Genomic DNA, 15,892 nt, shown 5'->3' with positions numbered 1-15,892 from the left:
CATGAAACCCTTCATTAACATTAGCACAAGTAACTCTGTGATTCCCTTCTGCTTTGTAGAAGATTTGGGAAACTCAAGTCCTGCTCAGCTACAGAAAAACATACATGGTGCTTGGTAATTCCCCTAAGAGCTTAAGTTAATGGTAAACAACTGCAGCTTATTCATTTCACAAAACTGGGAGAAAAGACATTGCAAATATTGAGAAATGTAGTGCAATATTGATGGGCATCCGTCAGTTATCCAGACAGACTGATGTCACTGGCAAAATTCCCTCTTTTCCAAAGGTTTTCATTTGCTTTGGTTGTACTTCGTAAGGCTGCAGGTCACATTTCCCTTGATTTAAGGAAGTATCTTGGTAGGTATTCTTGGTGATATATCTTGCTAATTCTGCCCTTGGAGGAATTACTCAGTTCTGCAGTCCTTATTACACACCCTGTTCTAAAAGACTTTTATACTATTTTCCCTCTCTCTGTGTTTTCACACTTGTTCAACAAGGTTTGCTTTCTAAGAATATTAATCACAACATCCCAAAGGATTAAAAAATGCTTAGGTATTTTTTTCCTAAATATTTACTAAGGTAAAAAAAATATTAAAAGAAAAAAACCTGTATGCATGCTGGATGTAAAATACAAAAAGAAATAAACTTGAGAGTTCTCCCAAAAACCTTAAGAAAAAAACCCCCATGTATTCTATAAAACCCAGAGTATTCATCTACAGTATACAAAAATAGGCATGTTCTAGAAGACAAAATTTGTGCAATGGTTCCGCACAGAATTCTATGCTTTCAAGCTTTTTGCCCTTCAGGGGCAGTGCCATTCTCTGAACTGTAATGCTCTGAGCATGTTCTGCTCACCATGGCAGCTTTCTGCTCTGCCCTGGTACAGATCATCCTCCCAGCAAAGGGGGAGTGCAGCCACCACAACTCGCAGCACCTTCCCGCACAACAAGAACCTGAAGGACAGAGATGGCTTTCACCAGCTGCTGCGGGTTCTAATAGTGCCACCTCTCAGCTGCTGAAAGCCTGAATTTCTGTGTTGCAGTGTGTTAGTTTATTGAGCCAAATGTTCTGTTATATAGTGGTATGTTCAAGTGTTCCCCGAGTTATTACAGTTAATTTCTCCCCTGTGTTATGCCCCCCTACCCAAGTGTCTCTCAAGGAATTCCCTCCCTCCTCACCACATTTTTCCCTGTCTGTCAAGACAACCCGGCCCCTTTGCCCCATCCCTCAGCCCAAACCCTACCCTATGCTCCAGAAAGTTCCCTGTCCCTCACCCCAAGATCCAATCCCTATCCCAACGCTCTCTCCTCCCCTTGTTCTGATTTGCTGTAGCCCTCAAAACCACACCCCAAGAGTCACTTATTGGTTACTATATGGTGTCCACCCCCTGTTTTGAAAGATTTTAAAAACCCCTGCACAGGGGTGCTGGGGGTTCTCTGAACGTCTGTTGGTTTTTGGAATTCTGTGCTGTGAACCTTCCCCCTGCCTGTCCTGATGAATTTGCTGCACTTTACACCACAGAAGAGCCTCCTCTGCTTCCTTCACTCGGTCCTCCAGGGGTCTCTACGTCTCGGCATTTGGGCTAGAAGTTCTGGCTCAGGCAAAACCCTAACCTAGCCAGTTCCCCACTCTTACCATTGTCCCTGGAGCATCACAGAGCTAGCCAGGGCTGTGGAGGGCAGTGACAGTGACCCATGCCCTGGCATGTCACAGCCCCCAGAGCCACACCTGCCAGGCCACAAGCCCCAGCCCTGGTCCCCACTGCCGGCCTCAGCAGCTCCTGGGCACCCTCACCCTGAGTGCAAAGGCAGCCTCAGGAGCCCCCCAGGGCGCTCTGGATGCGGGCTGCAGACACCCTAAAGCCAGCACTGAAAGGGACATGGATGGGGACTGCAGCTGGATCTTCAGTGCTCACCACTCCTGACTATTCTCTAAGTGAACCCAAACCTCATTTGCAGCACCTTGAGCACATTGACCCTGCTCGCCCCTCCTGGAACGTGGTGTTCCCACATCCTACACCAGCCCTTTGCAGGGAGTGACCAGCTCCCAGCTGCTCTGCTACCCTGGCCTTACTTTCTGTTTGCCAGCAATGAACTTAACAGATACACTCCTGAGAAACCTAGCAAAACATTGTCTTCTCAGGAGCTCTTCAGCAAAAAAACTCCCTTAATCCCTAGTTTTTGCACAGAGAAGAAGGTCCTGACAAAGCATAATGCACAGGCAGGGCTCTGGCATATGAATTCCATGGCATATGAGCCACAGGATTCCACCCATTGTTGTTGCCAGCTGCTTTGCTGGTATTTTAGAGCCAGTTCTGGACAGGGGCTGCTGCTGACAGGATAGGAAAATTTGGAGAACAAAAGGTGCAGGAGACAACCAAAAAAAACCCAAGGGGCGAAACCCTTAGATATACAGAGCACAACAGAAGTCCTTGGAGATGGTTCAATAGAAAATGCCACCAGCAGTGAGCAGGGCCCGAGGTTGCTCACTGCCACCCCAGGGGCTCCTCAGTCCCCTGCTGGTTTGTGTCTGATGCAGCCCTGCCTGGAAAGGGCTCCATGCTCTGGTGTTTCCAGCTTGCTCCAGGCTACATTCTTAGCAGCACTGAAAGAAGAGGTGAAACAAAGAGCCATTTTCTGTGCTTCATTGAAACTCTTCTCTTTCAGCGCCACTGCCAGAGATCATCCCTCTGTCAGCTTGGCACTGTGCCTGCTGCATCCTCGTCCCTCTCCCTTGCATCAGCTCCTGCACATCATCAGCACTTGCTGTCCCACATCATTAACAGAGAGACCTGTGTCAGAAGAGCAAGGAGTGCATTTTCTTGGCTGTAAGATGCAAAGCTGTGTTTCGTTTCAGGCACAAACAGGCGATGTGTGTATTTGTGAATGCAAAATGTGTGGACCCCAACAATGGGAGAGCTGTGAATTCTAATAGTAACTGAGGAAAATAAAGCATGGAAAAAGGCTTTTGAACCTGTCTTTTGTTTCCAAATTAACCCTAGTTGATTTAGGAGCATTTGAATTAAAGTGTTATAGATGTTGCTTTTTGCTTGCATTTAATCCATAAAGTGTTCTGCAATAATAACCTTTTGAAGTATAATTTTAGAATATTACTTGTATCCTTGAAACTGTAGCTTTGGAATATATATAAAGGAAATATGCTTATCTCACATCTTATTGAAGCAGAGAAAAACAGCTTGAAAAAAGAAAGATGAACATCACCTCAAGGATTTATGCCTTAGACCAAAGGGAAGCTGGACATCACTGTTATGAGATTTAGAGTCTCTGCAATTAAAAGGTGGACCCACATCTGGGGAGTGGACCCCACCAGATGGGATTCATCTTTCTTCTTTTGGAAACTGGACCGTCACCATCTGGGGATAATCCTTTGAGATACATCCTGAGAAATTAAAATCACAATAGTGTATAGAATTGTGATGTAATAGTTTGGAATAAAAATTGCTGATGAGTAAAAGACTGGAAATAGAAACTGCTGAAAAAAACTAATAAGTACCCCTATAAATACCTGTAACCCTCAGATATCGCTGTGCAGTGGGAGGGAAAACTTCCCCCACTGTACCCAGCGCTGTATTGCTCATACTTTACCATATTAAATAATAAATGGACTGCTGCTTGAATATTGGCCTAGTCAAGCTTCTTATTCATAACACTGTTAGCTGTGCTCTTCTATGGGCTGGCCATGGCACTTGGTAATTCATATGCTGTCATGCTGTGAACTGAATTCACACCTTACAGGGCTGTGTTTACTGGGCCTGCTGGATCAGTGCCCACTTCCTTCCTCTGCTCCTCCTCACTCCAGGACTGTAAGAGACCAGCATGGGGTCAAAGACCCTGCAGTATCATTACCCTCTGGTAATGCTCAGAGGTCCTCTAAGGGCTGGGTAATGCACAGCATCTGGGTGTGGGGCATGCGCTAAGGAGAAAGAAAGAGTCTGTGAGAAAGCTGAGCTGCTCTTACATGGGACTGAAAAAATGACAGGAATTTTTTGGCATATAAAGCTTTCCTTCCAGGTCAGGGACCAGGGAAGGCCTAATCAGCTGTGGCCCTACAGGGCAAGTCTGTGCCAACTCCCAGCACCAAGTGCAGGGGTGTGGGGCAGGGCTCCTACAACAACAGCACAGCTCTGTGGAAGAGCCCAGCCTTGCATCTGGGTTCCTGCCTGCTTCCCCTTTAGAGACAGCTGTGGCCTGAGGATTTGTGTCTGAGGGAGAGCTCCATCCTTGGACCTCCTGATCTTTCCCAAGTGGCCAAATGGGGATGCACCAGCAGCACTGCTGGGAAGGTGCTGGCTCAGTGGCTGTTTTTTGAGACTGTGCCCCCCATATCAGCTTTATGTGTGTGTATGGGGGGTGCTCTGGTGGGTGTGGTTACGCACTCACTGGCCTTGGCAGAGCACAAGTCGGAACCTTTGAAGGTTCCAGCTGCTGTAAGGCTCAGGAGGCAGAGCTGGTGCTAGGCACAGTGTGGTACTGTGCTGAGGGAAAGGTGAAAATAGTTAATAATCCACCCTCAGCTAATCACTGAGGGCTGATGGGAGGCACAGGCTTGGTGGAGCTGCTTTGTACAGGCCAAGGTGCTTATCAGCTGTGCAGTGTCCCCAGCAGCCCCTGGCAATGCTGGTGCAGCTGAAGGACAGGCTTGATGGGTCTGGGGCAGCCCCACAACCTCAGACACTGTGGCCCCACCGTGCAAAGCAGCATGGCTGAGCTGGTTGTTGGTCAGGTGAGGGCTCAAATATATTTCCTGCAACTTGCTCCAGCACAGTTCAGCCTGGAAAAAAGGCATTTTTCCAAGTGTAGGGGAGTCAAGCTCCAATAAATGTCAGCTGAGCCCTGGTGCCTGCTCCCCTGCATGAAGCCTCAGTGAGGCACCAGGGCCTCCTGTCAGCAGGAGGGGGAGATCAGAGTTGTTGGAAGAATACGTGACTGAAGGCTGAGCACAGGGTTGGTGGTGCTTTGCGTGGCTCTCGCATGACATCCAGGCTGGGCGTGGCAGTGTAAGCCAACCTTTTGTTTTGCATCAGGCTTTATGCCAGAGCCAGCCCCTTTCCAGCCTTTGGGGTGATTAGAGCTGTTGCTCTATATTTCTCTCCCTCCTTTTTTTCCCAACAGCTATTCTACTCCAGCACCATAGGCAGGCAGTGATGGCTGCCTGTAGCTAACAAGACAAACTGAGATCTGCCTGCAGAGCCATAGGAAGGTGTCCCTGGGCTTGTGAGACAGGCCAGGACAACACAAACTGAGGCCACACCCATGCTGTGCTTTCAGTTGAGCCTGTGGTGGAGCTGCTGTGCTTGTAGTCAGCATCTAGATGGGGCAGGTGACATATCTGTCTTAGCTGGGACAGAAACAGAAGTACAGCCCTTGCACAGCATCCTTCTGCTAGGCTGTGCTAAGCTCAGGGGCCTCTAAACTGGCCCTTAAGACCTAGGTCTCCACTCCTTGCCCAGATCCCCAGACTCAGGGAGAAGGACTTGGGTTTAGGAGCCATGGCTTTTTCTTCCATCAGACTCCATTAAGAAAAAGTCAAGTTAAGCAGTTCATTAACATTTAAAATACTGTACAGCATGTAAGCCAAATATCCCCCTCCCCACAACAATCCTGTGCTCTCAGCGGATGCTCTGGTGAAGAATACCGCTTTTGGTACAGTTTGCCTTCTCTTTCTCCTTCTTCTTTATGGGATCCATCTCGAAACAGCTCCAGACCTGCACTGTTTCATCAGCAGCTGCTGAGGCCACTGCTGTACCATCAGGACTCATGGTCAGGTTCAAGATTCTATCAGTGTGAGCTGAGGAGGAGAAGGAAAGTGCAATCAGGGCTGAGCTGATCAGCACATGCACATTTACTCCTGTATGCTCCCATGAGCCCTGCCAGCTTGTATAGCTGTCTCCCCAGTGGCTGTGGCAGCGTGATTCCAGACCCCAAGCACACACTTGGATCAGTGGTATCTCTTCCACAGCCCCGTGGGCATGCTTTACTCCTAGCAGCATGGCCCCAGATACTGTCCTGTATCAGTGATGCTGCAAGCTCAAACCAAGGAGTGCAGCTGTCTTCAACCTCTAACAGCCCCCCCCACCCAGGCCCTGTCCACCTACCTTGCAGCTCTGCAACCTTGTTCATTCTTGGATACTTCCATATAACCAGCTGATTCTGTGCAAAGCCATGGCCTGAAATGAGCTCCTTGTAGTTTGTGGACCATAGGATAGAAGTCACTTGCAAAGAGGCAGTAACACAGGTGAGACAAGGTGCATGTGCTGATGCTCACCACTCGGAGGCAAGCATGGTCCCCCTCCTTCCCTGTGCCTCTGGGCCTGAGGAGCCAGCAGCTCTGTGTAGGTGTGCTGCCAGAAGGTGTTTGTCTCCAAGCTGATGTTCATCTCTCACCTGGGAGCGGGTATCAACAGCACTGAGGCAGGCGCCAGAACACACGTTCCAGATGCAGATATGTCTGTCTCTAGTGCCACCTCCAGTGGCTAGAACATTCATCTGCCATGGGCACCACGCCACAGCCTGAGAGAGGAGAGTTCATTTTAAAACATACAAGAGGCAACCTGCACCCAGCCAGTGCTGCATGCCTGCCTTGCACACACATATCCGCCCGTGGCAGCTCTGTGCTCACCTTGACAGCACCCTGGTGCTGAGTGAAGGTCTGTACAGGAGCAAAGTCGCCACCCCCACATTGGGTGCATGGCCAGATGTTCACCAGACTGTCATTGCCACCACTGGCCAGGTAGTGGCCATCCAGAGACCATCTGAGTCCGCACACCTCCTCTGTGTGTGGCCAGCAAGGGTGGCCACGTGATGCTCAGCCACTCGGACATCGTGGTGATGGATGTGCCCAGTCCGTGCACCACTGCAGAGAGAAGAGAAGAGAAGGCTTGCAGGGTCAGGCTGCACATTTTCACCCAAATCCATTTTTGTTATTGCAAGACTGCTATACCTGCCACTGGGTTTCAACCAGTGTTACCAGCAACACAGGTCTGTTGGTGTGAGTGAAACACCCACACAAGCTCTTTACAACTTCAGCACAAATTGCAATACAGGAAAGAGGCCTTCTCCTCACAGCCCCAACAGATAAGGCTGAGTAAGAATCCCAAGCCAGGACAAACTTCTCTCTGCCATCCCTAACCCATGCCACACGTAGATTGAGGGATAGGAGTTTGCAACAACTGGAAACTGCCCTTGACCCACTGCTTTACCTGGAGATGATGCAGCTGTTCCAGCTGAGGGTTCCCACACGGCCACAATGGCTGGTCATGGTTCGGAGACATTTCTGCTGCTCAACGTCCCATAGCTGGAGAGGCAAAGCAAAAAGTTCTTCAGAAGAAACCCAGTCCTCTTTTTATGCCCTAGGAACCTCACTGCACAGGCTCTGGCATTCAGCTTTCTCAGTAAGGGAACAGAGAAAATGTGGATCTCATGACTATAGCACAGAAGGTAACGCTACTTATCAGAAAACCCCCAAACCAAACCCTGCCTTGCACACTGGGCAGTTCCACCCCACACCAGGGAAGACAAGTCAGGTGCATGGCAACCTTCCTCTGCCAGCCAAGGTTTTGTCCCCAGGCCCCAAAGTTCTGTCAATCCCTTGACAACACCTCTAGTTTTACTCCTGCATTCACCTGAACCTCAGCACTACTTGTGCCAACAGCAAGGTAGTCTCCTTCTTTAATCCATGACACAGAGGAAGTGTAAGGATATGGATGCTCCGTCTGCAGCAGGGGGATAATCTCCCTAGTACCGTAATTCCACAGATAAACAGCGTTGTCCAGAGCCACTGCCAGGAAGTTCTGGGAGCTCCAGTCTACGAGATTCAGATCTACAATTTGAAAGAGCAATGCAGCTCACACCATGCTTGGCTAGACAGCCCTGCCCTTCACCCGTGCTGCTGCAGCTAGTGCGGGTGCACATGTGCACACACACACGTACAGGTGAGGGGCAGCCTTCTGAGTGTCACTGTGCCCAGCTGCTGGGGCCAGGTACCCTGCTCCAAGGCACCTACACAGTGCCCTAGACCACTGTCCCTGAAAGGCCACACAGGGACACTCCAGAAGTGGTCTGTGCTAGCCTGGGTACACAAAATAATACAGACAGCCCAGTCACACTGTCCTAGGAACAGCAATCCAGTGCAGAATGTTCTGGATGCCCAGCACTCAACCCTGTAGCCTACTTACAGTAGCCGTCGCGCATCTCTGGTGCATCCAAGACCCGGTCTGGCTTTGAGAGAATATATCTGCTATTCTTCCTGCTGGATCCAGGTGCTATTTTCTGACTGTAGAGCACTTTCACGTTATTCTGATAGCCTGTGTGCAGGGGAACAGGTTTGTTAACCTGAGTTAGTTTCCTCCCAGCTGAGTGCTGCTCACCCAACTAGGAATCCCTTGGAGTGAAAATGAAGTTGTAAGAGAAACACTCACAAGCCTGCAGTGCACGAAAATCACTGGCAGTGTGAACTGCTGAGCAGGGGTGAGCTACAATTTGCTCATTCATGGAAACAAATTTAACAAACACTTGGGTTTTTGAATGCCATTATATTTAGTTGCAGTTTAAGCTAGAAAGTGCACAGCAGATACTTTGATGCTCTTACAGACTTCATGAAGGCTTGGAACCTGCAGTACAGGTGATTGTCACCGACATCTTTTCATAAAAATCCTTTCTTTAGGATTTTTCTCCCTTCTGAGAAGCTGTGGCCTCAGCAACAAAATGTAAACAATGGTTATCTGCTGCTGTGGAATGCAACAGGTGGATGTGTGATTGGTCTTGGGTGAATGTTTGGATTTACTGACCACTCAGAGCAGAGCTGGGTCTCACTCTCTGTTGAGACACAGAACTTCGTTTATTCATTCTTTTTCTATTCTTAGCTTAGCTAGCTTCTGAGAACTTTCCTTCTATTTCTTTTAGTATAGTAATAATGTAATATATATCATAAAATAATAAATCAAGCCTTCTGAACATGAGGTCAAGATTCTCATCTCTCTCTCCACCCTGAAGAAGACCCTTGCAAGCCCTGTAACAGGTGACCAACTGGCAGTCATAGCAACTCTCCTAAATAAATTCACTGTAACTGTTATGCCCTCCCTCAACCTCAGGAACCATAAGAAAGGAGACTCCAGCCTGTACAGCTCTCAGAAACCAGTTGATTTCTCCTGTGACCACGCACAGAGCCTCTGTGTTGCTGTTCCCCTAATCTGATCTCTCCTGCTGATTCAGCTCACAACGACTCTCTATCATACCTTCTGGAGCATTCTGTGGTTTTCCACTGAGGTGGAGGATCTTTGCCTCTTCTACATCAAAACCATTCAGATTCACCGCCCAGGCTTTCTGTTGCTCCTACAGAGACAAATCACCCTCAGTGCAATGCATTTAAAACAATTCCCACACTGCAATTTAAACAGACATCTAAGTCCCCTTCTCTTAGAATCTGAAGATGTTTGACTGTGCTGCAAGGGTCAGTCACACAGAGGCAGGTCAAAGCAGTTTTCCCTCAGACTTTCATACATCGTCCTGCTCACATTTTCAAACAATGGCAAATTCAGTGTCATTGTCAGTGGGAAAAGCCACAGCCACAAAGCGACCAAATGCTTCATAAACAGATTTCAGAACACAGTGTAAAACATTCCAGAAGTGTTCCATGTGGAGACATTGTCCTAGAATAGCTACCACTAGCAGTTTCACTTTGCATAGGGTCACAGCTTTGTGTTTTTGTTGCCTGCTACATTTTAAAGCCTCATTAGTCAAAAGCTAAATTTTGCTACCAGAAGCAGCATAGGCTTAGAGTGCATGGAAGTCTCTACAGCTTCAATCTCATCCTAGGCTCCTGAAGCCCAGAGCTGCAAGTAGTGATGGCTGGGACTTGTCAGTCCCACGTGCCCACTTGATAGAACCTATAGTTTACTGCTCTGTAAAGGGGCAGAAGGAGTAGCGGTTGTTGAAGTAATTGTAACTTAGCAACATGCTCACCTTCTTGGTAGGGGAATCCTCAACAGGGTCATTCTCTTTGGTTAGGAGGAAATTTGCCATCTCCATCTGCATAGTGCTGTGTTTGGGAATGTAGCGATTCCCCCACAGCCTTTGTGGGGGTGCTTTGAATTCTGGATCCAGATTTACTTGCATTCACATATGAAAATATTGTCTTACAGCTATTTAACAGTCTGTATTAGAGCTTCCACGGGAGCAAATCCAACACTCTTCCACATCACACCCACCAGACAAGTAGGACTCTGAGGTCTCATGCCACCCAGTCACAACTAACTTATATTTTCCTCCCTGCCACCAAGTTGGTTAGGGACAGTGTGGTGCAACTCCTTGGGTCTAGTGCAACAATTCCAGAATCCAGAGATAAGGGGAAGATACAAAAATGCTCACAAGATGTAAAGTTGTCAGCTGACAGTCCTGCCCACACTCATCCTAGCATACAGCTGTGCCAGCAAGGCTCAGCTGGGCGAACAGCAGCTCGCCAGCCCCAGTGCTCAGAGCTCTGCCCCTCATGCTGGCAAGGAGGTGGGTGGCTGTCAGGAGCACAGCCCACCTCCTCCTGCCTGAGCAGCAGCCAGTAGAGCAGCGTGGCAGGGAGCCCAGAGCCCCATGGCTACAGACAAGCAGCCTGGGCGAGGCTCCCACACTCAACCTCTGCTGCTGGTGGCCGGCGCTCACCGGGTGTCTTGGACGGCGTCTTGCTGGAGCTGTGGGAGCGATTGGCCAGCTTCATGGGCGACACGCCGACGGGGCTGGACTCGGGGCCGCTCTCCTTGGCCTTGCGATGCCATCACACAGGCGGTGTGTTCGGGATCAGCGTGTCCAGCTTCAGCAGCCCGTGCAGGTCCGCCTCGAACAGGAACTGCGCCATGGTCCTGTGGGCGGGCGGCGTTGGCCGTACCCACCGGCCGGGCTGAGCCTACTCCGACAGGCCCCGCCGGCCTCCCCACCACCGGACCGTGCAAGCCCTCCGGCCGCTCCTCCCCATTACGGACACCCCTCACTCTCCCCAACCGCTCCTCGGGACACTCCATCAGCCGATACGCCCTCCCTCCGCTCCTCGGGGGTCCTTGATCAGCCGGCATCCGTTCCAGCCGCTCTTTGGGGCTTCCTCCGATAAGCTACATTCTCCCTTCCCCTGCCTTTCAAGGGCAATCTCGTCCCTGCTCTTTCTCCTCCCCACCGTGCTTTGCCTCTGCCCTGTGCCCCTGGGGCTGCTCTTGGCCAGGCAGCCTCAGTGGGAGCCAGCACTGGCTGCAGCCCCAGCGGGCCCCCCAGGACAAGGCCCAGCAATTAGGAGGCCAATGAAAGCTATGGGCAGCAGCAGAACCCTCAGCAGAGTTCTTTAAACAATCATGGACGGGCCACACCTACACTGCAGCCTCACTGGCAATGTTTCCTATGTACAGTAGACTTTCAAAAGAAGCTGTTTGAGGGAAAGGTGAACTAAACACTCACTGTCTTCAAGTAAGTCCAAATTCAGACAGAGCATAAGATGAAGATAAGCTCCAAAACAAGCAGGCCTGCCAGGAACCCCAGCCAGCAGCCTGTTCCCTGGCAGAAACCCCTTCCAAGGCCCTTCTGGGAATCAGGAACATGTGCTGTGGTTCCAGCTGCACCTCTGGGAGCAATGGGGAGCGTCAGCCCGTGCTGTGCTGCACTGCTGAGCTGGCAGCACGGTGGATGCGGGCAGGAAGTTCTCCGTTTCCCCCAGAGCTGGGGCCTGCAGGCACCTTGCCGCCCCTTGGCACAGGCTGTGCCACCCAACAAAGCCCAGTAGGCTGGGAGGAGAGCCCGGGGGCAGCAGGAAGCTGAGAGAAGGCCTTGCTCTAGAACTGAGGGAGTTCCACCAGAAGCAAACAAAGATGGTAACTTGAAGACATTCCCACTGTGCTCAAAGTTTGTCTGAGAAGACTAAGACGTTAGCTTGTAAAAAATCCCAGGAAATATCTGGGAAATTGTTTTATGTATGTTGGTTGTGACCAGATAAAAAGCTCCTGTGGAAAAATAGCCTCTGCAGCAGGCTGGCGGGCTGAAGGGGTCTTACTTCTTCCTAGAATAAAGATTATCACTGAAATGCAATTTTAGTTTTTATTGTATAAGGGGAAAATATTTTCCAGACCTCTAAAACCAGTTTCAAAAATACAGATGTCTTGTGGAAAAAGGAATGAAACATATGGGGATTTCTCTATACAAGAGATATTTCTAAATATTTTTAAAAATGAAAAGTGAAGACAAAATGAAGTCATTTTTTTGGATTCTAAAACTACTTAGAAAAATCTTTAACTACTAAAGAAATTTGGAAGAAATATTTGGGGGTGTCTGTCTACAGAAAAATTATTTTGAAATATTTCTACAAATTTCTATTTTATAAAACTGAAAAACTAAGCAAATGGGGTTGCTTTTTCTCAGGAGCCCCATGCTGCTGCCTGCCCCCTGGGCTCCCCCAGCCCTCAGGACCCCGCCGCTGGTCACAGTAGCCCCTGCCTGGCTCCTGCCTGCCCACACCATGGGCATCCACGGCTGTTCCTGGCCATGGAGCTCAGCCAGTGCTGCTGCCAGCCCGGCTTTGCTGCTGCTGCCACCCGGACACTGGCTGTCAGCTCCATCTCTTTATTGCAATAGAAGAAGGGGCCATCAGCTACTCCTGCAGAGGTGTTGTTTAGAGGGCATGGCCAGGGGTCTCGGGGGCAGAGGAAAGGACATGTTGGACTCAGAAGGGGCTGGATGGTGCTGGGCTGCTCCTTGGGTCTCTGAAAGAACTCGGGAATCGGTTGGGACAGGACAGAGGAAGATCAAAAAAGAGATAAAGACAGCTCAGGGATACACACGGGCAGAGGAGGTGGCAGTTGTGAGGAATGAAATCATGGGGATGAGAGCTCTTTTTCAGAGTAGTAATTGGTAGTTGATGTTAATGAAGTTGATAAGGTCCTTTTTTGAAGTGTTGGTCTGTTGTTAAAGATTGAATGTCAGAGTTCTAGGACTTGCCTTCAGTTGCCGTTGCTAACTGTTACTGTTTTACCCTGTATTTGTATCTCTCCTCATCATACTCTGTATTTGTACCCCTTGTTAGTCTTTTGTTAAACTTTGAATGTTAGTATTCTAAGACTTGCCTTTAGTTGCTGCTGTTCGATGTTGCTATTTTACCCTGTATTTGTATCTTTCCCCGTTGTACTCTGTATTTGTTCCCCTTTCCATCTCACCCGGGATTTGTATCCATTCCCCTCGGGAACCACTTCCCCTACTCCCCTGCTCCCAGGAGGACTTGCACCCGGACTGAATTTAAATGAGAAGTGGTGGGAACTCTATGAACCCTCTCAAAACAACAAACTAGCACACAAACTTTGACTTTAGCCCATCAGAACCACACTAAGTCACCCACTCTTGGCCAGAGCCAGATTTCATCCTGTCACCATAATTTTGATAGTACCCAGCTTGGAAGATACCCCTCGGCTGCGAGCCAATATTTGCCTTCCGAAGGACTCTCGTGAGGATGGAAGCCCCATCTCTGCCGAGAGACAAAGCTGTACTCCTCCTCCTCCTCAGCGTCGTCCAGTGGGAGCAGTGGCGGTGTGTGCGACCCCTCGGGTTCCCCAGCCAGAGCTGTCTTTAATAAAGACCTTTTTAAAGGAGCTGCTCTCCTGGCCCTATTTATCACAGCTTGGTGACTCCTCCGGGATAGTCACATCTGAAGAGGACCGAGGACGGGAGGGCCGCCCACCCTTTTGGGCCTCCAGGGAACGGCTGGCTATGCTGGACCTGGGAAGACAGCCTGGGACTGGCGACGCAGAGGAGCGCCGGGACCTGGGGAGAACCGGTGGTGGGAGTTGGAGGCGAGCGAGTGGCGAGTGAGTGAGACGGGGGCCAGCAGCTCGGACCCCCGATGTCAGTGAGGGCCCCTAGTACCGTGTTTCTGGACTCCCCCGAGGGGGCCAGCCGGGAATGGGGGGAAGTGAGTGGAATCGGTGGTTGAGGCGCCTCCAAAAGGGATAGGACCCCCCCGCTCCTGGTTAGGAGGGGTGCAAGGGAGGGGCCAGAGGGAGCCCCATTGGGACCTAACCCCAGACCTAGCCTAGGGGTACAAGGGAGGGGCCAGAGGGAGCCCCATTGGGGCCTAACCCCAGACCTAGCCTAGGGGTACAAGGGAGGGGCCAGAGGTAGCCCCATTGGGACCTAACCCCTGGGAAGTGAAAGGTCAAGCCCACGAGTGTGGGTGAGGTTCCCCTCCTTTTACCAAGTATGTGAGTAAATTCCCCATACTTACCAGTGTGAAAGTGAATGACTGCTTGAACAGTAAAAGAATATTAAGTGTTGTTTTGCCCGTCTGTAGTTTTCGTTTGTATTGGGGCACATTAAGATTTCAGTTAAGAACCAAATTAGAGTCAGTATGGGAAAGTGTTTGAGTAAAAGAAGAAGATTTGGAAGGGAAGATGAGAAAAAAGAGAAGACTATTCCCCCTGATAGTCCTCTGGGACAGATGCTAGATCACTAGGACACTCAGGAGGCCACAAAAGGCTTAGACAAAATAAAAATGATTCACTATTGTATGGAAGTCTGGCCTAAGTTAAACCTGCAGGGGGAGTGGCCGTGTGTCCTGGGTTGACTATATGATGCTTCTATACCCAATCGTCTCATTCTGTTTATGTTCAATAATAAGTTTTGTACCTTTAAGAGTGTTCCAGAGAGTGAAGGGGGGGAGAGAAGAAGTGCACAGTTTGTTTTCAGACACTGCACTCCTCCTCCACATTCCTGCTCCTGGACTGTGTTGTCTGCGGACGGACAGAGAGCAGGACAGAGCTCTTCTTTTGCTTTTTTAGTTAGTGTTAGCTAGCTGAGGCAGAGAAGTTCCCTGGACTTTTTTTTTCCCTTTTTCTTTGGACCTCTTGAAACTGCTCTGGACTGAACACCCAGGAGAGCACCGGCAGCTGCACCTGTGGCCCACCGGGCCGGGCCTGGCCTGCGACAATTCCAGCACAGGAGGGACTGATCAGAGACTGAGTGAGCTGAGCTTCAACCCGGGGTTTTCTCAGTTTGTCATCTCTTTTAGAGTGGCAAGGGGTCTCATTGTTTGATATTGTTTTGGTTTTACTGTTTAATAACCAGTTTTTTTCCACCTTTCTCCAAGGAGGTATTTTTTTTCCCTCCCAGACCAGTTGGGGGGAGGGGCCGATTGGATCTGCTTTTCCCACCGGAGCTCCTTTGGGGGATTCTTCCCCAAATTTGCTCTAAACCTGGACAAATACATGAATTGACGCCCGACGCGCGGCTGGAAAAGGTGGAAAAAAGCTCTGTTAATTGTGTGTTTCTTGTTGTTAAAGCAGTTAGTAGCCATGCTGCTTGAACCGCTGATGTCTCTGGTTGTCAAAGCCTTAGTGTGGCTCTGGGCTCTAGACTTTTTTGAGGTTTCAATACCTTTCTGGTCACTAGGATTATTGTCCTTAACAAGTAATTTTTACGGTAGAGGAGTATGGATTGGAATAGCTGTGGTGCTGGCCTTGGTGATAATGATTTATAAAGCGTTTACAAAGATACTGGCCTCTGTTTACGATATGTATGGTTTATGGTTTCTTCATCCTACCCTGCATCCCAATTCCAGTATTAGGTTTTGGGAATTTATTAGTAATTACACTCAGTCTGTAAGAGGAGGAGCCGAGAATGAGACTTTCCAGCCTTCCCTTTCCTTCTTCTCCTTTGGATCTGTTATGTCACTTTTTGAGAATGTTCAGTTTCCCCTGAATGTTAAAGAGACCATCTTTCTGGTATTTAATCTGGTAAGCTTCCTCTATATGGTCTGCAGCTTCTCTAGAATGAGGGCTGAGATACCCAGAGGAGCTAGTGAGACCCCTGGCCCAGAAGCAGATGCAGGCGTGAAAAATCCTGAGTGGTGTGGAGAATGGGA

Source organism: Melozone crissalis, unplaced genomic scaffold, assembly GCF_028551555.1.
Source record: "Melozone crissalis strain CALT ecotype California unplaced genomic scaffold, PUWL_Pcris_2 ptg000053l_1, whole genome shotgun sequence".
NCBI lineage: Eukaryota > Metazoa > Chordata > Aves > Passeriformes > Passerellidae > Melozone > Melozone crissalis.
The sequence above is the reverse complement of the archived record's forward strand: the minus strand, read 5'-3'. Positions refer to the sequence as shown.